At 37.7% G+C, this 27,949-nt stretch overlaps 1 long non-coding RNA gene across 2 annotated transcripts; it reads left to right on the top strand.

The window, feature by feature from the left end:
* The first annotated feature begins 358 nt into the window (after nt 1–358).
* On the top strand, nt 359–27,902 carry LOC143711786 (uncharacterized). Of its 2 annotated transcripts, none has more exons than XR_013194904.1 (4): nt 359–621; nt 1,865–1,952; nt 5,254–5,435; nt 27,727–27,902. It is a non-coding gene; the product is annotated as an uncharacterized LOC143711786 (long non-coding RNA). The 2 variants fall into 2 exon arrangements; XR_013194903.1 differs by lacking the exon at nt 27,727–27,902 and adding an exon at nt 18,185–18,512.
* The last annotated feature ends 47 nt before the right edge of the window (nt 27,903–27,949 follow it).

Raw genomic sequence — 27,949 nt, forward strand, 5'->3', positions numbered from 1 at the left:
GATTTTTCAAAATGTTGAGAATTTGAAAAGTTTTTTTAATTTTTATCCATTTTGTCACAAATATACCACATATGCCATTTCAGTCAGACTTAATTGGACTAATATATGAAATGACAGAAAATATTGACTAAATGGACATTTTCCTCAGAAGGCAATAAATTGTGTAAAAATTTACACTTTTCCTGTCCAAATCAAGCCAGCTATATTAAATCCCCCGTCATTCGACTAACAAGATGAATCCATTGACAGGACACTAATGAAGTAATAGAGATTCTTGAATCTGGAAGACAGCTTAATTATCCACCAGTCCTTACTTTCTACCCCTGTATTAGGCTAACGCTAACCCTCGCTCTCGTTAAGAGTCTTTGTTTCAGGGAATTGATCCAGAGTGAGAGTCCATGCAGCTTCTTGAGATGCCACAGCAAGAGATTCCTTTGCAAGGTGTTCCAGGATCTCACTTTACTCACATTCCGAGCAGGAAGTGTCCTACAGATGGGCTCCACGCAGCTCTGACGGCTTAGTTGCACCACCTCCCTGCTGTGCAACATGATGTTACCTGCGACTGGCTCTCCGAGGACTTTGGGGGGTTGTCGGATGTGTCGGCCCCCGCTGAGCCGACAGGTGCATGTGTGTTCCATCTTGGTGATAATGACGAGGGTGGGGATTTTGACAGCTGACCCTCGGACATCTTCCAGAACGGCATGTCGGCAAACCTGTGGAGTCCGAAAGCGCTCTGGAAAGATGTGTGTGTGCCTGTCCGCAAAGCCCTTCTCCTCTATCTGCTTTCCGTAGGGGACTTTCACCCAAAACATACTAATTAATTTCTTTGTTTTACTAATTAACGCCTCCTTGGCCCACGTTAGCATGTATGCTAATCTGTGGCTCAGAGCAACTCGATGACTCGAGACGCGATTAATGGCTGCCTGTCAGGTCTGTCCCTAAAAGGGACTTTAGCAGTGCCCTGTGTAATATTAATAAATTACATTAGACTTGTATTTCATCTATTCTTTCAGGGATTGTACCTTCTGAATTATAGAATAGGATCATGATGGGAAGTAACAACCCTGTGCTATAAAAACGAACACAATAAAGAACAAAAGGCCAGTATAAGCACTACTTCAAACTGACATTAGATCTTAATTTAGGTCGCAAAATAAAGTGATGTAGGCAAATCTACAGGGTCCAAATACACAGTTTCGTGGCCCCATTAGTGATAAGTGCTCATGTTCTGCTGATAGATGTTTGTGTATTAGACTCCACTCCGGCTCTCCTGGGAAGTATGAATGATTTACAGCGAACAGTGGCTTCTGTATGTAAAAGTAGACCCTGAATGAAAAGATACGTTCTTGCTGTGCTGACATGGATTCCATTAAACATGCTTGTATATAATTTGAACAGATTGGTAATACTCAGAGTATATGTTATGTTCCTGTGCATGGCATGATCGTTGTTCCAGTATATGCACACACTAACCGTTTGAAATTGAAAAACAGCTGTGAATTGCATGAAGGTGAAAAATGACTGTGAATTGCATGAATACTGAGGGAGATATTGTTTGTTCTGAAGTTAAGTCAATAATTCACCCATGCAGATCCTATGTTAGGAGATATCACTGAGACAGCAATATGTTGTTCATTCCATATGTTTGAAATGGCCAGGCGAGCTGACAGTGTAGATAAAAAAATATTGCTTTTCCCTGTTGACTTCCTCCCTTTTTGTCCTGTAGGTTTCCCTTCGAGGGACTGGGGGGCTTTTCTGTAATGTGATAATAATCAAACTGATGAAATAGAAAAGCTGTTTGTGTCATTTGGGGGAAACGCACACAAATTGTTTCCTTTTCCTTTCCCCTTTCTATCAATTTCAGACAAATCTGCTGTGGATTAGGTGATACATCGGATGAAGGCACGCCTAACCAAGCATCTGTCCCGCGAAGAATGTGCGAAAGAAAGAAGGTATGTCATTATTTATTTGGATCAGTCACAGCGGTGTTGGTAGAATGGGACTCGATCTGAAATTACTGATACACAAACGCCCTTTCATATCTCCTGAAATGTTCTCTATTAACCTGATTCACAGTTTCTGGCATGTTTCCCTATATTAACCTGATTGGACTGCTGTTTTGTATAACAGCTCTTTAGAGGTTAGAGCTACTGGAATTATTCCAGTTTTTTTTTTTTTAAAGATGCAACAATCTTTAGATGCTTCTGAGCCTCTTATTAGAGTCGATGGATGTGTGCAATTTGAAAAAAAGCACATAAGGTAAGTATGATTTTACCAGATAGGATGCATTTCTGGTGTCTTGGGTCCAAAGAGGCACAGATTTTCTATTCATCAGTCAGATTTTAGGATAAGGCGAGGGGGTTGAACAACATTCAGTAACATTTTATGATGCATTAATTAATCATATATCTTAAAAATACATAAAATGACACTTCAACATTTACTCCTATGATCCAGTCCTATTCAAGACATCTTGGGAACTAGATATCCACTACCCAGTTTCAGTAAATGCAACAACAAATTGTAACAAAAATTGGGCAGATAAACTTTCATTTAGCACATTTAAGTCTATAAAACCTAATAAAATGTAGTTGAGACAAAAATGTAGCTCATTTTAAGAACACTCAAGTACACTGAATAGCAGATTTTTAATTGTATATTTATATATATTACCAACCTATCTAATGTTAACTAATGTTAACCAATTAAACGTATTGTAATGTTACCACAAATTCTTATAATTTCCCTCTCATTTTGGTGTTAATTAATTGGTTCATGGCTAGAATATTGACAGAATGGTGTTCCAGAACCAACAAAAGATGCAGAAACATTTTTGTCACCAAGATTTAAATATATTTTAGTGTGTGTGTGTGAATTATACATGCAAACGCACATAAATCTACTTACACCCTCCCACCTGATGTCCTTCTCCTGCATTGCTCTCCATAACCTGCATAAATGCTCAGTGCCTACCTGCTTTGGGTGATGTACGCTCTTTTTCTTGCATAACTATTTATGTTTATTCAAATGTGACATGTACTAACTTTGCATACTGTATGTATGTAGATATTCCATAAAGTACCATTTGAGATAAGTCAAGTCAAGTCAAGTCAAATATATTTATATAGCGCCTTTCACAATACAGATTGTATCAAAGCTGCTTCACAGTATCAATCAAAACAACTTAACAATGTTTGTTTATTACTGGAAAAAAAGACATCCAAGTTTGGTAGAGCTAATCAATGGTATGATTGGTTAATTAATTTGAATATCCCCAACTGAGCAAGCCAAAGGCAACAGTGGCAAGGAACCGAAAAACTCGATCCAGTGACCTAATGGTGTCCTAACACCCCATCAAATGACCCAATGGAGAAAAAAAAAACCTTGGGAGAACCCAGGCTCAGTCGGGGGCCAGTTCTCCACTGGCGTTTATGAACTAGAGGCCGAATTTACAGTAACTGTAAGATAAAAATTTATATGAATGCCTGGCTAAATAGATGCGTCTTCAGTCTAGTTTTAAACTGGGAGAGAGAGTCTGAGCTACGAACAATATCAGGAAGGCTATTCCAGAGCTTCGGAGCTAAATGTGAAAATGCTCTGCCTCCTTTGGTGGATCTGGATATCCTAGGAATGACCAGAAGCCTCGAATCTAGTGATCTTAAAGAGCGCGATGGATTGTAAGGCGATAGAAGATCCGTTAAATAGACTGGAGCTTAACCATTTAGAGCTTTACAAGTCAAAAGCAATATCTTGTATTTAATACGGAACTTTATAGGTAACCAATGAAGTGATGATAAAATCGGTGTTATATGATCATATTTTCTTGATCTAGTAAGAACTCTAGCGGCTGCATTTTGGCCATGTTAAGCCATGTTGCCAAGGACAGAGTGAAAGATGTGCAGGTATTCCAGAAGCCTCTGGAGCTCTCGGACCCCAGGTTAGTTCAGGTTCTGTTTAGAAACTTCTGTTATATGAGTTCTGAAGGGTCACCTTGGTACTTTCCGATCCATTGTGTCTACCCACCATTTCACACTGTTCCATGGGACAAGGCTTGGATCAGCTCACAGATGATATTGTTTTTCCTCCATAAAAACACAATCCTACCATAATTGTTTTGGGTTACAGGGAAATATGCCTTAAAGGGCTTTTACTGCTAAGAATAGGGGTGCAATTTTGTAATGCTGGCTTTCTAGTTCTGTCTACATTACAAGCAATGATGCAACATAGGAAATACAAAATAATTACAGTGCATTTGTTTAGTAAGGTTTATTTTTGGATGCTACATTGACAATTTGCATAGAGACTAATCTAAACAGAATTGTCTGTGATTGGTTACAAACTCAACCGCTGTAAACCATTGTAATTTATTTTAGAAAGTGCATTTACATGAACTTCAAAAGTTCAATTCGAGTTGAACTAAAGTAATTATTTTATTTATTTATTTTAGTTTAATTTGTAGCTCAAACAATTGAGCATCACATCAGCAAGGTCATGGGTTTGATTCCCAGAGAATGCATAATTTATTCCTTGAATGTAAATCACGTTGGATAAAAGCATTTGCCAAAATGCATAAATGTAAATATAAAATGGCATGTAAATGATTTAGTCTGGTTGAATTTGTATTGTAGCAGTCTAATTTTTGTAAAGTCGAATTAACAGACCTAAATATTGTGATTGTAGCTCAGCCTCGTCCAGCATGAATACACATATTTCTGACTACAACCGGTCTCGACACTGTACACTTGCTCACTTGTCACATGTATTTAATTATTCAATTTTCTACTATGCTTTTTGTTGTGTCGACATTGTAGCTTGACTACGCAAAAGCTTGATTATACTGAGCATGTTAAGATACCTTCTGATGCAATGGGAGCATACCTAAAAGGATTTTTGTAGAATTAGTTAATCATACCATCTGCAATAACCCAGTGCTGAATGTCTCTTTCACCATCAGTGTATTCAGCTGAGGTTACAAGGTGAAAACTCATGAATACAAACATCAATCTTCTCCTTCCTTTTCTTTCAGGTAGTACTTTATTTCAAGTCACTCTTTCCTTTCCTGACTATCTATCTCACACACTTTCTCTCAAGCTCTATAGCAAAACTGGTGAAGTAAATGTAATGGACTTTGGCAGGGTTGTGTTGTCAGATCCCAGAGCTCCAAACAGTAGAAGGGGCAGCCAGAGGGGACGTGACCAATGGGAGAGAGGTCTGGTTGGGTTAGCTGAACTATACTTTGGCTGTTTCTTCCAGGTGCCACCAGTGGAGACTCGAGCCCTTCGGACATCTCCGACAAGGATTTTTCTAGAACGATGCAGGAGCAGAAATAGCCAGGTGTGAGCAGAGAGAGGAAGCAGTCTGTAGTTAACCAGCACCACTCCTCTGAATTCATCGAATGCTACTGGGCCCAGAGAACAGCTCAGAATCACAACAAGGTATTGATCTATATATCTCTCCAATTTATTTTGCTAGGCAGTTGTGGAGGTGAGAGGTGTTTCCGCTGACTTTAGCTAACATCGAAATTCTTTTTCTTGATCTGCAAGGAAACCTGATGAGGTTTATAAACAGATTTCTGTTAAACTAGTGAAAAGCAGTATTCTTTCTACTCTGTGATCTGTGTGGGTCTTAATGCCCATATAGGAATTGGGACACTATACTGTCAAAAAAAGCAACATCCTTAAATTGAGACGTTAAACCGGGGTCCTGACTTCATAATCATTAAAAATCCACATTTGCCCATTGCTTCCTAATCATCCCCATAAGTATACTGATTGGCTTCATTACTCTGTCTCCTCTCCGCCAATAAGCTGGTGTGTTGTCTGGCACAATATGGCTGCCGTCGCATCATCCAGGTGGATCCTGGACATTGGTGGTGGTTAAGGAGATGCACCCTTATGTGTAAAGCTTTTTTTAGTGCAGAGAAAAGGGCTATATAAATGTAACAAATTATTACATTTTTTTTTATTTAGGTAAATTAAGTTACTATTTAGTTATTTAATTTAGTAAAAAAAATAGTGCCAGGGGTGTGAATATCATTAGGAACAATCATTTATCATGTAAACGTTTGCTAAAAAGGTTTTAGTATAAGGTGATATAGTAACTATGAGTCATCGACGCATTTCATTTGCTTAAAAAATGAATGTTTATTATTAACTACATACTGTAGCTGAGCTTTCAAATTGGAAGCTTTCAAATGGAAGTTTGACATCAACTGAAAGTGGAGATTCAGACTTTCTGAGTTGAATAGAATGAAGCAGTACTGTAGACATTTAGCATTTTCACAGTACACGTGTTACAAAATTCTCCTACAGCAACCTGGGGTCTTAAGGCCAATTGCGTCCTGGTTACCAGCCCAGAATGGGATTGAGACATGCTATGGGCCAGATTTAAACCCACATCTCCAACATGAACATTGTAGGTCTGCAGCATGTGTGCTAACCACTTGGCGGACATTAGTTCTCCTTGTCTCACTGGCAAAGCAGTGTTGAATGTGTACGAATGGTTTTGTCACACATATATTTACACACTTTTCCACAGATTTGCACCGGGATGTGTGTGTTCATGTGTGCTACAGACATAGCTGAGTGGTAAACCTGAATGTGTCGCTCTGGCACTGGGAGGGCGCTCGGTGCATGTGTCCGTCTGTTATTGAGAAGTATGTCAGAATGCCGTGTATATGTTCAGGCTGAACCATTCAACAGAGAGATTTACACTTCTGTCAAATGCCCTGTAGTGAGAGCCAGACGCTGTCTGAACAACCTGTCAATCTCTTCACCAGCCTCTCTCTCTGTTTCAGATTTTCTCGATACTTTCCGGATACTTCATCTTTTTCTCGTTCTCTCATAGTCATTTCCTCTTCCCTCAACGGGTTTTTTTATTTAATTTAAATATGTTCTTGTATCATTTCCATGGACCTGGCTCTCAAGATGTTGTGTGTGACTTGAATCTGAGGCTCTCAATGTTTCTTGATCCCATTCCCTTGCGATCTTTTCCTGAGAGTGTCCTGTCCCTACTGAAATCCCAACAAAAGCTGATCAAATGATCTGATCAAATGGTCTGAGGTAATTTGCACACAGAAAGTTATAACACAATCTTAGGGTCTGATAATGACTGATCAGATATTCATGTGCACATGGGAGCATGCGGTATGACTAACAAATTAGTTGTTATCCATTGTGTAACTGTGACACACACACACACACACACACACACACACACACACACACACACACACACACACACACACACACACACACACACACACACACACACACTTACACACACACTCACTCACTGCAGTGAGTAAGGAGTTTACCTGCGAAACAGCACTCCGGCTCAGCTTAATCAATGAGACATTTTTTAATAAGTTTGAACAAGCCTTAGCGGCAACACAAATACACACACACTTACAGGCATCTGGTGGTTTGTACCAGAGCTCTCCATGATACTCTGGAAAAGAGTGTGATCTTTGTAAACTCCTTCTCCTTGTGAAGTAATTGCAGGTTGATAAAGAAAAGAGACATTGATTTCTGGACTCAGAATTAGGATAATTGTTGTACGTGTAGAGACTTGATGTGCAGCCATATGAGGGGGTTTATTACATAAGCACCACATGCAGATGGATGTTGTATTTGTTTACTATAAACATAAGGGGTTGTCCTGGGCGCTGTTGCTATAATTGCTAATTTTCCAAATGATTAAATTCAAGGAAACAACTGTTTCTTTATCCCTTAAAAAGAGTTGCAGCTGTTATACAACAATGTATGCTTATATCTGATTTTTTTTGTTTTGTTGCATAAACAAAGAATAATATGTGTGTATAGTCGTAAAAACAGTGCATGTGTTTGAGAGTCTGGCAGAAAAGCAAATATGGTCTGCATGTTTTAAAAATGGTTCAGGACAGTTGGGGAATTCACAGACCTGCTTTTTGTGATGTCATGAAATGGTTAAGGCTAATGAAAATTATTTAGATGATGCACCTAACGGTAACCATTTAGCATTTTTTTTCTGCTTACAAGGTATAGAAAAGGCATAGAAAAACTCTAGATTGCACATGCTAATAGGTCCTTAACTCAACCTGCTTGCAATTACATCATTCTCTATAGGGAACAGCTGATTGGTTCCTGCTGTATCAGCAGCCAATGAGCTTGTGTGCTCAAGCTTCAAATACTTAGTTACCATTTGCCTTGGCAGTGCAACATGCTTTCAGAAACCCTCCACCTTCCCCAGCTCCACCTGTCTAGATTTGCTACTGGTATTTCATGTAAGCTATTTTGTACAGCAAAAGCATGTCTTTCTTGCTCACATCAGTATGTCATGTATGCATTGGCAGTAGCAAGTCCTCTACCTGCTCTGCAACAGCAGCAACAACCAACAGCGGCAGCAGCGTAGCAGATCTATTAATTTTTTTTTTTTTTTTACAGTTGTGCTGTCATGTGCAGGTCAGGTGAAAAACTGCAAAGTGAGTTTTTGGTCAATGAAATATAGTCAGAAAAACTCAGATTCTCGATCATGCACAATATGTAACAACATGGAAAAAAGACTAGGAAAAAGAAAAAAGAAGAAGAGCATTAATGCGCCACAGAGTGAGCGACTTGATGGAAGTCTGCTCTAAAAAAGCAGGAAGTGAAACGCTGTCAACACTCTCCCATGACGCCCCGTCACATCAAACCCACATTAACTGACAACGTTGCTGTTTTAGAGAAGAGCTATTTCAAACAAGATCATCTCTCCAGAGGAGCCCTTTCTTTAATCCGCTGAACAAGTACAAACAGCACAGTTACAGACTGTTGAGAACAATAGGAGAGAGAGAGAGAGAGAGAGAGAGAGAGAGAGAGAGAGAGAGAGAGAGAAATGCATGAAATAAAGCCCTAGTTGTAGATAGGACCCTCATGATTGTCTATTTTTGTTCTGTGTGGACTGGCACTTCTGCATGATACTGCATTTAGCTGACAGTGCTAACTCTGTTGTGACTTTTAGCGCAACAAAGATTTCAATTGCTGTCCAAATTTAAAAACACTGAAACCGGGAAAAAGTTCTGATTGAATTTGGATTGATTTGATACCAAGTTTCACACGTCAGAGCGTAATTGAGCCAAAACTGTCCGTCACAGGACAGATCGGCTACATTCACAAAGCAGCAGATTAAGGTGTTAAATATGGTTACGTTCGAAACAAAGTTTGGCTTTTAACAATAATACTAATCACATTTTATACTGTAACCAAACAGGCTTTCTTACATTTTCAGGACACAGGATCGAATGTGTCTGGTATTGACTGCACGTTTTGGTGAATCCACTAGGTGGCAACACTCACAGTTTGGAAATTGCATCAAAGTAGTCGAAGAAGATGGAAAATGCCAGTTGAGGGGTGGCTGGGTTCCAGAAGGAGAGGAACAGACCGGCATTTCAGCGGGAAGCACGAAAAATTGAATCAGACGAGAGCGAGGGAATTGAAGAAGACACAAGAGGAGTTGAGAACAGGAAAAGGAAAAAGAACAGTGTTTCAAGTGACGGAAGCCATACAAGAAGAACTGTTGAGAGATATCAAGTAGGTATGATAGCAGTAACAAGAAGCGACGGGGTCTTCAAGGATTCGCACGAGGTTGGAAGATTCTCTGGAAAGAAACTCGGAGATGTTTGGTCCATTAAAATAACAAGGCATGGGATGGCTATTATTGACTGCGTGTCAAGGCGTCAGAGAGAACAAGCTCTAAGGATTAAGGTGTATAAAGATTACAGCGCTGTGAAATGCTTTCCACTCGGGACAGAATACAAAAAGAAGTAGTTTTGTAGAGTAGTAAGTGGCGTACCGCCGTCAGTGGAAGACAAGGAGTTTCGGTCCATTGAAGGAGTTTGTGAGGCCAGAAGACTGACAAGATTCCGTCAAGGAGAAAGGGAACAAAGTACTTCTGTGTGTTTGACTTTTGAGCGAGATTTGCCAGAGAAGATATACTTAGACTATATATGCTACAGGGTGAGGTCTTATGAAAGAGCTCCATTAAGGTGCTTTTGCTGTCAGGAGTATGGACATGTGGCTGCAGTGTGTAGAGGAGTCAGGATATGTGGGAGATGTGGGAAAAATAATTGTGAAAAAGGGGAGTGTGAAGAGGAACAAGTAAAATGCATTCACTGTTCGGGAAATCACCATGCGGGGTCAACGCAATGTCCTGAAAAAATTAAACGGGTAAAAGTGAGTAAAATCAGAGCAGAAGAAGGGCTTACATACACAGAAGCTACCAAGAGACTGGAAAGAAAGGAACGAGCAGTAGTGCAAACAGAAAAGGAGGCGGAAAAGAAGGGAGATGATCAGAGTAACGTTATTTGCATGGACATGAAGCGAGTTCTAGCATTTATTGCTATGGTGGTCAATTGTGCTGTGGAAACTAAAGGCAAATCAGAGAGGATCAAGATGGTGTTGGATGCGGCGTGAAGATTCTTGGACATTATGGACATATCAGGAGAAGAACTAGATAATACGCTGAGGAAAGAATTTATACCATCTCAGACCATTGAGTATGACATATAGAACGGGAAGTGAACTTTAGCGTGGTCACTGTAAATATATTGCACTGGGAAAACTATTTAATTCAGTAGGTGGCGGTAGTGCAACACTTTGGATGCCAACCGCCATAAAACCCCAAAGAAGAAGAAGAAATGCCAGTTGAGTAAAAACAAACAGAAGACAAAGGTGGAAACAAAAACAATGGACATGCATGCAAGGTCAGATGGTGAAGATAAGGTTGCACTTTATTTCAAAGGTCCACTTCAGACATTCTAAATAGCTTTCCGACAACATATCAACTAACTCCCATTAGAGTATTAGTATACTGTGGTAAACTGCTACAGTAGGTTAGGTTTTAAGGTTTGGGTTATTAGAATAAGCTGACATGTACTTGCAAAGTTACTTATAGTCAGTAAAATGTCTATTCATCAAAGTAAATTGTTAGTTGATATTAAGCAGACAGTCTACTAATACTCTAATGAGAGTTAGTTGACATGTTGCAAAGAGACATAGTTTGTAGAATAAAGTAGACCATTGAAATGGTGTATAACATTACATTATAACATTGTTTTTGTATTTGTTTTGTATTGTTGTTGTACATTTTTTATATATCTCTTTTAAATTGCGTTTAGCTTTAATTAGTTTTTGGTTGTTATTTTTATTTTTATAAAGTTTTAATATTTTGGAGCCGACAAAGTTAACGCACTTGTGTTGGACATGATGTTCTGAGTCACACGATGCACTGAATCACATGATGTTCTGAGTCACATGATGTGTGGAGCACAAGAGAGTTGGAAGATGGCAGTTTGAGGGCAATAACTTGTGCAGTGGAAAGATGTGGGAAGTTAATCCCTGCATATCTCCAAAAACCTGTTCGATAAAAGGAACAGTTCATTGATAGCCTTGGGATTTATTTATTTACCAATGGTCCAAACGACAATGGAGGACAGACCATTTGTCTGACTGACTGACTGACTGACTGGACAAAACCAAACAAGTATTATTTTTTTTTTCTTCTTTTGTTGGGTTTGCCAGTTGAGACTTTTTCCATGAGACTGTGTAAATTTAGTTTGAAGTGCTGTTAAAAACTCTTTCTGAACTGCACAGTGGACTGGTTGCTCAGTGCTGTTCTGAATGGACTTAAGGATCCTTAAAGGTCTAAGTACATATGAACTCTAATGTACAAGCTAGTTTGCTGGATTGAGAACTCGGTCAAGAACTATTAATGTGAACTTGTGAAACTGGTGGTTTGCACCCCAAATGAGTTGAAAAGGAATTAACTGAATTTAAATGAATTACATTTTTTGAATGAACTGATTTCTTTTTGTTGAAAGATTTTGTCATGTTAAATGGGCCCCAGAATTGGGAATTGCGTATTTTAATTTCTGGGGTAATTTTCTTATAAATTGATTTTTTTTTGGATTGAATTGAATTTCTTAGCCAGCACAGTCTAGTGTTATTTCTATCTGGAGATATTTTCACATTTAATGTAGGTTCTAAAGATTTCAAGGTTTATAATATGCCATGCATCCAAAATCATAACTAAAAATTGTTTGCGCCCATTTTTAATTTAATTTAATTAATTTAATTTTTTTACAGTTGTGCTGTCATGTGCAGGTCAGGTGAAAAACTGCAAAGTGAGTTTTTGGTCAATGAAGTATAGTCAGAAAAAGCTCAGATTCTCGATCATGCACAATATGTAACAACAGGCAGAAAAACTAAGCATACCCCAGTCTCAAGGGACCCACTTTTGGTAATGTCTCAACTTTGATAAATATGTTGGTACTATATTTTACATTTGCACAGTACCAATATTTGGAAGACATTTGAAAACATTGCTTTATTTGGCATCCGAGAGGACAACAATAGTCTGAAGTTTGTCGATGGAAACTGGCACATTGCTTGAGTAATCTTGGCTGAGATGGACCTTGCAGTCTATTATAAACCTTTTAATGCTAAATGTATGATGCAAGCCATAAATTGACTAAGCGCAGCTTTCTTTAGGGCCTTGTATAAGGTGATTTTAAAATAGTATTGGCAGTCTTTTTCGTTCTTTTCTGCATTGATTTAGCAGGATTGTGAATAATATACCTCACACTTATTGCTTGCATGATACATTATGGTATTAGGCAAAGCATTTCAGAAAATGCCATATGCGGGGCAGAACTTTAAGAATGACAGGCACTCCAAGGCAGGGATCTGCTGCCAGATTTAGTGTGGACCTGGGCATTATCCAACACAAACACTCTTCAGTCAGTGTGGCATGGTTAGTGTGTTCACCACACAGACAGATCAATAGATCCTTTTGTCTTTGATGCACCTGTTACAGACTTGTTAGTTGGCTCCTGGCTAATGTACTGTGCTTCTCAACTTCTCAAGACGATGGGTGAAAACACTGGTCCAGCACCGGCAGCCGTGAGTAATAATGTTTACAAGTCAGTGCATGTTAACCATACTCCCCCAACACCCTTTGATTCATTATTAACAAGTACAATGACTCATAAGTAATTAACTTCTATTCTTAGTGCTGGTTCATTGTTTAGTGTTTAGCTCGCCGTGTTATCACGTTGACAGCCTCGCAATGGTTTTGTTTTGTTGTTTTAACCAAATAAATGACTTGGGTGGTAATTATGTTATTATGAAACAAAGTTGGAATTAATTCATAAAATTAAACCCAGGAAGGGAACTGACACCTTTAAGAAGTGAGACACTTTTTGTTTACCTGCTCCTGGTTTCATAGTACAATAATCCTAAATCCTTTTTTGGAATTGAGCCACTGCAAGAGCACTTAAGGGATTAGTTCACCCAAAAACGAAAAATCCAGTCATTTACTCTCCCTCATGTCATTCCTAACCCATATGACTTTATGTTTTTGGTGGAAAAAAAGACATTTGAATATTCTACTGTTCTTTATTTTCCAAACTAAGCCTTTAAAGCTTAAACCATTCCATAAAAATGATATAAAAGTCCCATATGATTTGTGAGCTATATTTAAAATGTTCTGAGACCATTCAGTAGGTTTGTGTCAGAAATAGACTTGTCTTGGTAATATTTGCTTATAATAGGCATTATAATAAATGGCTGTTGACTGCTGTGCCCAAATCGAATCAGTTAATTGATCTTCAGAAATGAATCAGTCTGATTTGTGAACAAATAATTCATGTTGGTTTTGTGAATCAGTTGATACATTAAAAAGATCCAACTCAAAAGAATGATTCAGACAGTATTTCTCTCATAAACTTGCCAATGAGTGTTGATTATAGAAAACTTGAAATGTAGCGCAAAAGTCCCCATTTTCATCATACTTTTATGGTGTTTCATTGTTTGTTCAATGTAATTGCAAGGGACATCTTCAAAATCTATCCTTTTGTATTCCATGGAAGAAAAATAAGATGAGGGTGAATGAAATGATGACAGAATTATCATTTTTGAGTGAACTATCCATTTAAGTGCTTAAGTGTATTAATATGGTTTCAAACCTAAAGTAAAATGTAAATTTTACATTTCTAGCCTAAATTGGCTTGTCTTTGTTTCCCGAATCAGCAGAACACCATCATGACATCTTACACTATCTATTTCAGTAATCATAAACCCAAACAGTAATTGCATATTCAAATCTTGTTAAGAGGTTTATCTGATTTCATGTCTTTTTCTGTTGTTTTGTTTCAAGCCCCTCCCGTACCAAGATGAAGCTCTAAGATACAACGGATTATTGCTTGCTATCAGATGAAGAACTATGGAAACACACACACACAAACCCTTCAGATAACACTGTAAGCCCCAAAAAAATAAAATAAAATGCACACACACAAACAATATTGTAAAAGCAGAGATGTTAAGCAAGCGATCAAAAATGAACATCCTAATCTTCTCTGCATCTTTGGCAATCTGTCGCTCTCCTGTAAACACAGACCTCTCATCACTTTGGTTTCGGATTTGTGTTTTCAGGGCAGTTGCGAACAGACCCTTGATTTGATCTCAATCTGTTGGTGGAGACCTTTGCTACTCACGTGAGGGTGGATGAAGGAGGCTCATCAGAGACGATCTCGCATGACCCTGTTTCGAAATCGGGCTAAATCAACAGACCCGATTCGTTGGCGTAATCTCCTCACTAGCCTTAGTGCTTTGTAAAATTGGAGCATAACAAGCTTTTCTGTTAATACCCTGTGAGAATGTCTTTTCTTTCTTGGAAGCGGCGCCAAAGTTCTAATAAGATAGCATTGATGTTATTCATTCTGTTTGGGTTGTTTGGATCCATTTTGTCTTTCTTTGGACTCATTCCAGGTAAATAAATGCAGACAAGAAAGCAAATAAGCATTTAATTTATCTCTATCCCCTAAAGACAGGAAATCTCTCTCTCTCTCTCTCTCTCTCTCTCTCTCTCTCTCTCTCTCTCTCTCTCTCTCTCTCTCTCTCTCTCTCTCTCTCTCTCTCTCTCTCTCTCTCTCTCTCTCTCCTCTCTCTCTCTCTCTCTCACACACACACATCTGATGACACTTTCCTTTATTTCTTTTTGTCATCCGGAATGATCCTTGCGTGTGAGCGTGACTGTTTTTTCACGTTTGACGTTGTTGCTGCTATCGCTTTTCTTTTTTTTACTACTTAATTTTTTCCTGTTGTCACCCGGGTGTCTTCTGGGACTCAGCCACATATGCTCCCAAATAGATTTTAATTACGATCGCACCGTGTGCTTTGTCTGGGCACTGTGAGTAATAAGGAAAGAATTGGGGCCTAATTGTTCATGCGGGCGGATGGGCATGCCAGAGATGAGAAGAGGAGTAGACGGAGGTTGTTGTCCGCAGTGACCGGTGTCCCAGAGGGCTCCACTTGGCATCATGTTTCTGTGGAAATTGGATTTGTTAGTCGACGGCGGCTGTCCGCCATAGAAGAGTTGGCAAATCAAGTTTTCATCTGCAGGAAAGGATGTAGTTGCACCATCCTCTCATAAATCCTTCCATGTTTTCACTGAGAAGTGCCAAGGGGGGATCTGTGTTTCTGGGACAGTTAGCGTTCATGTGGAGTAATTACTGGAGTGTTTCTGCCGTGTGTAACTGGGAAGCTGGAATGTTGGTTCAGAAGCTTCTATAGGGTTACAGCATGACCTTAACTCAATGGTGTCCAAACTCGGTCCTGGAGGGCCACTGTCCTGCTGTCCTGAGTTTTGCCGCAAACTGGCCTCAACACACCTGTTATACTGTTCAAAGTTATACTGGTTTAGAATGACGAGGGTGAGTAAATTACAGAATTTCCAATGATATATCAGCACAAAAACTTGTCATAAGGGTAATTCTTTCATTTTTTTTTTCTTGCTTTTAAAATTTTTAGATGCAAGGCATTGGAACTGAAAAACTCAAGGTCTAGCTAGTATTTTTTAACAAAAGATATTTTAAATTGAGCGCAGTTAAAAAACAAACAAAAAAAGTTTGGACTAAGCCTACATAGGATTGCTCTTGTCACCTTGGAACTATGACAGCTGCAGTAATGTTTGTACTGGACTTTTTTTGAAAGCTATATTAATCTGAGAAATCAGGGCTCACAACCTAGATATGTTCACCTTGATCCATGTATGTACATGGGGCAGTTGTGGTCTAATGGTTAGAGAGTCAGACTGGTAACACGAAAGTTGCGGGTTCGATTCTCAATACCAGCAGAATATGACTGAGCTGCCCTTGAGCAAAGCACCTAACCCCCAATTTCTCTCCAGGCACCATAGTGAATGGCTACACACTGCTTCCGGAGTGTTTGTCTACGGTTTGCAGTGTGTGTGTTCACTACTCACTGCTCCTAATGTGTGTGCACTAACTTGGATGGGTAAAATGCAGAGGACCAACCCAAAGAATGGGTTGCCTTACTTGGGCTTCACTTCATTTTTAATAAACAGTATAAACTATCTATACAATTTCATCTTAATAATGTCAACATTTGTCAACATGTGTCAACATTTTGAGTTTGAAACCCAATAATTATTTTTTAAAAATTGAATTTTCGCACGTTAAAAAATAAATACAACCTCACGTTGTGTCAATCGTCCGTCATAAATTTTTTTGGATCGGGTCAGATTTTCTGAGTTTTTTTGCGTCCGTAGCAAGCATTGTGAGAGGTTTTTTTGACAATTCAGAGCAACCGAATGATGAATACGAAAAACCTTTAGGACCTTTAGAATCCAGCCTTCGAAGGATATAGCCTCTGTATTTGGACACGGCTTGTGTAATGCACGAGATGCTGTGACACATAAGTGCAATGGTCTAATACTTTCATCTGTTTACATAGAAAAAACAATGTAAAGGCAAAAACGCACTAATGTGTCAATGGCCCGTTATTCATTAACTGCTGTATCTGCAATCCAGTTTAACCTGGCACTTACAGTAAACTGAATTGTGCGTGGTTGGTATATAAGGCAGGAGTTCTTTCCACTGAAATACTGTGTACAAATGTGGCACAATTGTTTTCAGAGCTGAATTCACTTCTTTGTGTATTGAACCTATTGTATTCTGCCTATTGTATTTCTACATTCAATTTTTCTTTATACATTTTCAAAAACTCACTCTCCTTAAAATTGTTTTTTTTTGTGTGTGTTTTTCCTCACACTTACTGGTTGTTTTGTGATCTGAAGTCTCAAAAGAACAGTCTAATAATATCACAATCAGTGCATTTATATACACAAGATGCTTCTCTGAATAGCCATTGAATTCTCCAACATGTTTAGAAAAAAAAAATCTGCCTGCTTCACTGACTCCTGGGCCTGAAAAGGATGGCTGAGAAAAGGTAGAAATCCTGTGAATATCTAGATTACCCAAGGACTTTAAAAACTATTAAATGAAAAACAAAAAAACAAAAAACAAAAAAACTCTAAAATTTAAAACAGATGGTTTGCTACTCAAGCTCTGTTTTGGACCCGACTCTCAGTACACACACTGTGAAACAGAGCAAGATGATAATTAGATGAGGGAGATAAATAAAGCTCATCTTTTGTGAGAGACTATGTCGCTGGCCTGCTATCCCAGAATTCTGTGCTCTCCCACCATGCCTCTCAAAGGGAATATACAACAATAATGGACACACACAGCAGAGGAACTCAGATGGCAGACAGAACAGAGGCTAATGCGCGGTTCACGTACTCCTCTGTTCTACTGATGTATTTAGGCTCAGTGTGAAGTCATCCCGTCATTACTGAAGTGCAGGGATCATAGAGCTGAAGCAAGGAGTGTGAGTGCTCCAAACAATGCTAGCCCGTGTGTGTGTGCGTGTGTGTGTGTGTGTGTGTGTGTGTGTGTGTGTGTGTGTGTGTGTGTGTGTGTGTGTGTGTGTGTGTGTGTGTGTGTGTGTGTGTGTGTGTGTGTGTGTGTGTGTGTGTGTATTTGTACATGAGAGTAAGTTTGAGTTTAGAAATCTTCAGTAAGACAGTGTGAGGAGCAAAAGTAGTGACACAACTGTTCACTCAAAAATGAAACGTCATAATGTACTCATCCTTGTGTTGTTCCAGCCCCATGTGATTTTATTGTGGAACCCAGTTTCTGCTATAGAGTAAAAATTAAAACAGGCTAATATAAAGGGTAAAATGAGAAAGTCATATTGTGAGATTTAAAGTTGCACCTGTGTGATAGTCACATAGAGAAATAAAATTGCAGTTGTGAGTTGTAGTCACATTGTGATCATTTTTTAATTTTATTTTTTACTCTCAGGCAGTCCACTTTCTACCATGGAACACAAAGGAGATTAAATTGAAGAGTTAAAGAACCATTATATGACTCTTGGCATTGTGGCATTCCAACTTCACAGTCCTGGGACAATAGCAATAAACAGCACAGTGTATTCATGGCATCCCTTATTGATGGTATTTCACATGGATGTGTATTTCTCATGTTTTATTCAAACTTCAGGAGCTGTTGTAAGAGTTTTGCCATGCATCATTAGTTTGAGAAAATGTAAGCAAGACCAAAACCTCTTGATCATTCAGCAATGGAAAGCAGAGAGGAAATCAACAGACAATATTTGGCTGTTTGTGAAGGCTAAACATTTTCATATTGGGTATAATTGCAGTGAAACCCTGTGATGAAGAGATTTTCTCAGAAATATTAAAGGCTAACATTCAAAAACAGAATTTTAGAATTTAATATTAATATAAAAACAACATAATTTCAGAAATAACAATACAAATTTTAGGATCTTTGAAAGGATCAGAGAGGCCGTAAACAAAATATGTGGCTGTATGTGAAGGCTAAACATTAACATCAACTGGGGTGAAGTGAATATATCAGAAATATTAAATGTTAACGTTCAAAAACAGAATTAGTCAATTTTATAAATTAATACAAACATTTGGTAACACTTTATTTTAGTGTCTGTGTTACATGTACGTACTAATAACAGTAATAACAGTAAATTATACATAATTACATGCAACTAAACCTAACCCTTAACCCTAATCCTTACCCTTACCCTACAATAAGTACATGTTGTGAGTTTATATTACTCAGTCCTTAAATTTATAATTACACTGTAACAAGGACACCTTAAAATAAAATGTAACAAATTTATTTCTGTAATTTCATTAATACAAAGATCTTTAAAATGATCTGTATAGTCCTTTATGTTTAGTAGTATTCCACACATCAGTTTTTGTTCTAGTTTAAAATACAATTCCTGTGTATAAAATTGTGTGAAAATGGAATCTCATGAGAGCCATTGTGTTCTAGAAAACTTTGGCATGTCTCTGCATGTCTTTGCACATCTGTGTTAAGATTTAATGAAGGGTTGACATGGAAGGGGTTGCAATATTGCAGAAACACCTAAACAAAGCTGTCTGGTTGAACCTGTTTTCTTCATGTTGACCATTAGTCTACATATTGACTCTGATGGTATTTATATGTACAATTTCGAGGTCTGTTAGTGAAAAGATGGTGATGGATGAATGTAGCATGACAGATTTGGAACTTGAGCACTTCAGACAAAAAGATAGTTTCACGGAGTGGCAGGGGGCAAATACAATATATCAAATATTTTCAAGACCCTGTAAAAGCATAAATTGCTATCTTTGACTCTAAGACATATGTTTAATAGCCATGAGACAGTCTATATGATAGTGTTTGCTTAAAAGTTGACAAAATAAAATTGATATGCACATTTCAATTTCTCTGTATCTCTGTGGATATGGACAACTTATCTTGCACTCATGGTAACTATAAACAGTTTTAATTTTCAGATCAACATTAAGCGTCATACATGCAGTTACTTCATTGATGCATCAATATTGGTTCAACCCATTTTCCTCACCGCGTGCATTAGAATGGTCTCCGTGGTTCTCATAATAACTAATTAAACCATCCTTTGACCTTCCAAATACTTCTGCACACAGTGAAATTTGATCATAAGTCTGACGCCAACCCCCTATGTCCAAAAGTCCATTAATTACCCCGCAGCTTTTCTCCCCAGCCCAGAGGAAGGTGACACAGTTTAGCTCTCCTGCTAGGCCCTGCTTTGAATTAAGTCTTTGGGAAGACCTTGCAGATCCCTCTCGCCATATTGCGATTAATCAAACAGCGTTAATTATCTCATTATGAACTAGAGATGGATGTCTACGCCACATTGGACGGTGAGCGGAAAGAGCGAGAGACACAGGGGGCACGAGTGTGTATACAAGAGAGAAAGAGAATGCCATGGAGAGATGGAGACTTGCGAATAAGTCCTATTTGAAGGATTGCAGATACACGTTATTCTTTAATGCATTTGGCTGGGGACGTGGTGCCGTGTCCAGAATGGAACTGATGACATCAGCGCGAGCAACTGATCCGCTACTCAAGTTTCATTGCCACAAGCCGCAAGAGATCCTTCATCATCATCCTCACAGCATGCTCTCGTTCTTCTCTCGCGCGCTCCTCCAGCACAGCTGGCCCGCACCACATGCTTGCTCATTCACATGGAGGATTAGACTCTGTACAAATCCGTCTCTACTGGCCTGGACTTTCACTCAGATCCTCCTTTAACACACTCTTCCCCTAATCACAGAGGAGATCTTATCATACTATCTCAATTGTTTCCTAGAGAATGCAATCAGATTTACTGAACAGTTCACCTAAAAATTTTATTCTGTCATTATATGCTCACCATCATCTTGTTTTAAACTCATATGGTGTTTTTTATTGTTTATTTTGAAGCAGCTCTTTTCTATGGCTAATGAAAAGTTGTACATATCAATAATGCATTATATTTCAAGTCTTCTGAAATCATAAACAGATTTGTGTGAGAAACAGGTTGAATTTTAAGTCATAATTCAATGATAATATTCTACACTGCCTCAGGTCTCAAACCACGATGGTTATGAGATTTGAGAGTAAATATATATATATTTTTATTTGGGCAAGCGCTATCCCAACCGCCCAACTGACTATAAGTAAACTTGTTCTACTTCTAATTCTTAGTCTGCTAATACTCTAATGAGAGTTAGTTGACATGTTGTTGCAAAGTCACTTATAGTTAGTAGAAGGTTGAAAGTGTAACAAAGAACTCCTCAAATTCTACCAAGACCAAATTTCTGGACAATACTATCCACAATAACTGTATAGTGCTACACTCTGAGATGAATGAGGAAAATATCAGCACTTGCAAGGTAGCAAAATAATTATATTAGATGGTTAGATGCAAGAGATAAGAGACCGTTCACAGTTCAGTGATAAAAAAAGGCCAGTCAATATGCATAATAAAACCGTTTGAATGTTTCTATCAAGATTTTTTACAGTTTACCAAAAAGAGAGATAGATGCCACACACAAGGTTAAAACTGTACCAAAAAAAATTTGGATATGGACATACTGAATTAATTGAACAAATTAAAGATGAAAAAATAGAACATTTGAGGAATATGTCTGCCTTGCAAACACTGTCTTGAAATATAAAATCAGCAATATAATCTCTTCCGAAATAAATATAGGAGACATAAATTAAAGCTTTAAATTGCAGTGTCATGGGTGAGTAGTCTTGCTGTTTCTAAATTTTCTTTAAAATAAGTCATTACCTTACAGAGACACATGTCCAAAAAATTGTCTCCTGTATGGTACAGTCAACAGCGGCCTCACTGTTCGAGCACTGTTCGGGAGTTTTTAATGCTGACTGCCAGAGAAATACAAAGCAGACGAGGATCAAAAGGAATCCGATATTGAACTTGGTAACCTAAAAATCCTTATGAGCACATTAGACGTCCCTTTTAATAAATTATATATGGAACACATAATTGCGTTCACCAAATTGTGGCGTGATCAAAGTTTAAGAAGCTGTAGAAAAGAGAGCGTATGCTGTGCAGAACTACAGGAATGTGTCCTATTATTTCAAGATATAGTTAATTCGTTCCACATTAGAATATGAAAGATTCCAGTAGAAGAGTATCTGTATAATTTCATTCTTAAATGGGGAGAAGCTAATTACACTGACAAGGTTATTTTACCAACGTCTTTTAAAGCGTCAGGCCTCTACCATTTACTCATCCGTCCTCTGTAATCTGTACCGAAAACCTGAAGAAAAGGTTTTAAAGAGCAGTTGGTAGAGGAGGCTTAATCCCTCTTAAACATCCTTAATGTCTTCTCAAGTGGGACTTCCTCAGGAGGAAAAGAAGAGTACTTTTCAGCTAATCTGTAAATCAGCTTTGCCATGAAGGACTGCAGTTTGTGGCTTTGGCTCCAGGAAATAACTTCTCTCACCTCCTGAGTGGTGTTCTTTTCAACTTTCCTGTGAAATCTCTTACCTCGCCCTCAAATAAACGTACAAACGTGCACAGTCAATAGTCAATAGTCGAGGAAGAAGCCTTAAAGGGGTACCATCATGAAAAATCAAGTTTTTAGAGATAATTAAGCAATATCACATGAGCAAGAGAACTGTTTTTCGTGTTAATCATCGCCTTGCTGATATTTGGATGATTGTGAATGTGATATTGATTTTACACAACAGTTCAATAAACAAAATAGTTAATATTCAATAACTATTGACTGTTACTTTTTTTCAAAACAATGCCAAGGAAGGATCGTTGTGCGTCTCCGAGCAACACACAGGAGTGGCGTTTGTGAATATATCAGTGTTTTGAACAAATCAATTGATTGTTACTCACTATTTTTTTTTTCTGAATGAATCAATGTTTTGAATGAATCGAATGAGTGAATTATTCACTGACTCATTCATAAAGACAGTCCCTGGCTGTGTCCGAAATCGCATACTCTCGTGAGTATAGGTACTTATTTTGAATAATATAGTATGAATGTGTGTAGTATGAATGTAATATGGATGTTAGCCAAGCTGTCATGTGACCTACCAGTGTCAGTCATGTCGCTCCACTACCATTCACAAATCCTCTCCCGTGGCCTCGTGGGATAGCAAAGTGTCCATCGTATGCAAACTTCAGAATATCTCTGGAAGTAGTAGGTCATCCGGGTACTTTTTACCTACTCTTTTATGAGTACTCTGTGAATTTGGATGTACTTCTTTTGTCACATACTGTTTTTCACTACTATATACATAGTATGTGATTTCGGATGCAGCCACCGTCTTACTACTTCCTGTGAGATTTTGAAGTGTGCATTCACTGGACACATTACTATCCCATTAGGGCCAAAGGAGAGGATTGTTGAATGGCATTGAATCAACTCAACTTAAGTAGACACTGACAGTGACAACATGTTCAACATGACAAACAATTTCATTCATACTACCCACATTCATACTATATAGAATAACTTATTTAACGGGCAGTTTCATACCAAATGTAGTACCTACTTCAGAGTGTGTACGGACGCAGCTAGTCACTTGTTTTGCTCCTAAATGAGTTAGTTTGAATGAATCGGTTGAACAAATGATGTTGTGTTTTCAACATTTCAGTGCTAATTGTTTTGCAAAGATGCAGTTGATTTGATTTGATTTTCAAAAGGCATGACATGTGAGCATTGTTTCTCATTTCACACATGATGAGGATATTTATATAGCTTTGCAGATTTTTAAAAGCCCAGAAGCAAAAACATTCCATATAATTTTAAGGGTCTGAGAGTGCATAACTAAACTAAATTATGGCTGTTTTTGGTGAATAAAACAAAACACTATAAGTAATACAAAAATGTTTGATATGACCCCTTTAAACCTATGCTACTTATAATGATATAGGCCTACAGCATAAACTGTAAGAAGTGAATTTTTCATCATTTTGTGTGTGTTGGGAATGGTTTTGTTTTAATGGAGTGTCTCTTGTTTTGGACCTTTGGCAGTAAATAGGGTGTTTGAATAACTTCAGGGAATTGTGCATTTTTTTTCTCTCAAACTATAAACAGACCATGAGCTCTAACCGTGAATAACAGAACAGCCATTAGCCCGAATAATCTGGTACTGCAAAGGATGTAGGATTTTTTTAAAATTTTTTTTTACTATTTTTACTCTGTTATATCAAGAACATTTATTCAGCTAAATGCTTTATTTTTAAATTCTATCTTAAGTATCACCTAAAACTCTTTAGTATAATGAGTGTTAAAGGCACACTATGCAGGAATTCCATTTTTGTCAAACAGCGACCCCTAGAGTCGCTGTAGAGAACTTGTATTTAACGTTACTGTCGTAAATACCACTCACGCAGAGCGCCTCTGCACGCCTCTGTACTTTATAATAATAAAGTAGCCTACCGCGTTTGATGGCTTATAACGTTTTTACATGATTGCAGCTAAATTACAAGTAAATAGCCTAGCCTAGGCCTACTGTATAATTTCATTTGTGTTTTTTGAGTGTAATGTAAACATTACAAAATGGCAGATGACATCAATAAAGTTACATGTACGTCGCATTATTTCGTAACAATGTCCGTTATGATGTCGTCGTTAGACATAATTATTGCAATTTATCATAATAGTTTAGGGGTGAGACGACCACCATTCAACCCGAAAAAAGTCATATAACCATTCCAATAACTCCGAAGCTGTTCAGTTAAGCTAAAAAAACTGCATAGTTCCCCTTTAAATAAGGATGCTGGGAACCATCTGAGTTTTAACAAGCAAATTTGTGAGATGATGGTTGACAAATGTGCAGTGTGGCATATTTTTCTATTCTCTGGTGGCACAATGATATAGTGATAGTATCAGATGCCAATACCATGTATGCCATAGTACTAAATGATTGCCATAAATAATATTACCATCCAATACCACCACTGTACCATGATACCATAGTTTTTTTGTAACATCCAAAAAACATGGTATTACCATTATGCCATTTCCAAAAAGCCATGGTAATATCATTGTTTGCCTAAAGCACCGAGTAATATCATGGCATTTTCTGATTTCTTGCCAGTATTACTAGCGCTTTGTGATTTTGGAACCTGCACAGCATTCTCTGCTGAATGATGTACAGTACTGGTTTCACTCTTGATGTGGATAGAAAGTACGTGTGCTTGTGGTTGTCTGTTTGCTGTCAGGTGGAAAGAGAGAGTGAGAGAAAGCAAACGAATGTGTTTCACGCTTGTTACATCAGTTCTGACTGACAACTGTGGTGGCAAACTTCACAATGAGACCCAGAGCACAGGTTCTCCATCCTCACCTGTCAACATGCATCTTTTCTGTCAGATTTCTGATTTACCATAACTCAGATTGTGTAGAACCATCTTACCCTCTTGCACTAAACATTACGAACCATAGTACTATCAAGAGAGGTTATCTTTCTAACATATTTTATTATGAACTTTATGAACTAATAATGTTTCTATCTATACTTGGTTAAAGGGTACAAAATAAACTTAGTTTGTAATTATATATATATTTATATTATTATATAAATATAATAACATAAAAATATAGAAATTTGAGGTCAGTAGGGTTTTATTTAAAGAAATAAGTACTTTTATTCATTAAAGGCATTTATAATGGTACAAAATATAAAAGTTTAAAATAGATTCTATTCTTTTGAACATTCTATTTCTATTTCTAATTCATTAATTCTAAATGTCACGGAATATTAAGCAGCACAACCATTTTTAGCTTTGATGATAATAAGAAATGTTTATATTTTCTAATGTTTCTGTTTAAATATATATTCAAATAGAGATAAATTATTTTATATTGCATCAATATTTCAAAATATTAGTTTTGATCAAATAAATGGAGCCTTAGTGAACATAAGAGACTACTTTAAAAATCATGTTTTAAAAATCTTACCGACCCTACATTTTTGAATGGTAGTGTAAAATGTTAGAAATAACTTCTCCCTTATGACAACAGGGTTAGTTAGCTGTTTTTTTTTCTTGTATATTAATGACAAACAGACCAGGTCATATTCGAGATGAGTCTCTCTAAAAATGCACCTGTCACAGTTCATGATTTTGTTCCAATTTGGTGAAATAATGCTTTGAAAAATATATTAACAGAAACTCCTTTATGATGTTAACTATTCTATTGAGAATTGATTTGCTATGTTTTGTTTATTTTCATCTGTGAGTATTAGATTATCATTTTAACACATTTAATTTATGTATCATGAGTTATGTAACATATTTACGCACAAAACCTCATTATTTACAAGAATTAATTTTTGGACTCTTGGTTGGATCACTCGTCTGATGTGATACTTCACTGGTTAAGAGATATCAAATGAACTGTTGGCTTGGTCAATTAACACCCTGCAATGCAGACTGATCACCAGCACACTAGAGAGCTCTGTAACTCACAGCGGTTATAAATTCCTTCTCGTCTCATTCCCGGCTCCTTGTTCCGTGGTCCCTGCTGAGCTCATCTCAGTGCCTTGTCCCTGGAGGACTAGAGAGAAAGACAGAAAGACAAGAGGAGGCTTTGAAACGTGCTTCTATTTATGAATTCACTCTCTAATATGGGGAGGACAGAGCCAGAAAAGAGAGATGAAGAAGCGAAAAGAAAAGACAACTGACAAAACGCCACAACAAAGCCAAAGATTAAAGACGTTTAAATGGCTTTGACCCTGTCAGACTGTTCCCTGCACACGTCTGAAAAGTTTTCATGCGCATGTTATGAGCCTGTAGTGATGGCAGGATTCATGTGCACTGAAAAAAACTTTTAAGCCCGGTCTACACTGTACAGTTTTATCTGTCCCTTACGTTTGTTGCTTGTCAGATTGTACAATATGACCCCGCGGGGTTCGTGGGCAAAAGCCAAGGCAGATGTTTCAACATCAATGCTTTTTAATGCCAGCCTGTATGATAAATCTGAAGAATTTGGTCATGATTGACAGCACTGACTTGGGCGTTTGACATCATCAGCCACGTTATTTTCCAACATCCACACTAGCTGCGTTTCCATCCACGTTTCTAATATGAATTTTGGGATATTGAATAAAAAGTGGTGGATGAAATCACCAAGATGTCAATATACATAAAAAAAAATCATACTATTATTACTATATTATTACACAAGTGTGTAATATAGGAGATCCAACATATAGAATTTTTCTAAAGCAGTGGCTTTGCATTCAAAGATCTTATCTTCAAAGGGGTCCTATTATGCTTTTTTACATTTTAGCTTTTTTAGGGGCTGTTAACATGACATTGTTATGAACTAAAAACAGAAAACTTTGTATGCGCTTGGGCCATTCATTTACAAAACAGCATTTTGGGGGCCTGAAAAAGCAAACTTTTAAAAACGGGTTTTAAACTGAAAGTTCTTGAAAATGATACCGTTATTCTCCATGTAAACTATCAAAATAAGAATTTGTGAAAACGGTAACGTCATGCGCATTGTGTGTTCAGTCTATTGACATTGCCAACTACTGGCCTGTCATGCATAATACATGAGTCTTTTTTATAATTTTCACTGAACCTTGTGAACAGGGATCGTTTTGACAATGTTGCTGTTTCTAATCGAAAAAAAAAGAAAAAAAAAAGGAAAAATGTTTCATTTTTTAGTACATTGTTATCATGTAAACGTACCCTTAGTGTGTAATGTTGTAAGCGGTAGACCAATTGCAGCAGACTTGAGTCAGCTGACCAATAAGCGAAGACTGTGCTTTTCAGAAGATGGGTTTTTAAGAAACTGAAACTGAAATGGAACATTCAAATATAGTGTGAAAACAGGCGCTGCAACAATGTAAATTATAAGAAGAATACATTTTTTTTTTAACATTAAATGATTTAATTGTATTCTAGAAGACCACATAAACAAATTCATGAACCTGCAAATGAACATAATAGGACCCTTTACAAGTTTTAATGCTGAAATGGTCTCATTAATTTGTACCTTTCTTTACAGATACTGGCTGTTATCCAGGTGGGGACTGTGAATTCCAACCTAAGCTGAGAGAAGCCTGCATATATTTCTGTCCTTTCTGAAAAAATGCCTTGGCCACCTGTCTTCCCTCCTGAATTGCTGCTTGTCAGGTATAGCAAGCATGGTGGATGAGGCAATTGAGCATGAAGGTGGATAACCAAAAGGGTACAAGCCCTTGCCATATTCATTGTCCATTTTTCGCCTG

This window comes from Siphateles boraxobius, unplaced genomic scaffold (assembly GCF_051911475.1).
Source record: "Siphateles boraxobius isolate OS27281-9 unplaced genomic scaffold, OSU_SipBor_1 5, whole genome shotgun sequence".
NCBI classification, from domain to species: domain Eukaryota; kingdom Metazoa; phylum Chordata; class Actinopteri; order Cypriniformes; family Leuciscidae; genus Siphateles; species Siphateles boraxobius.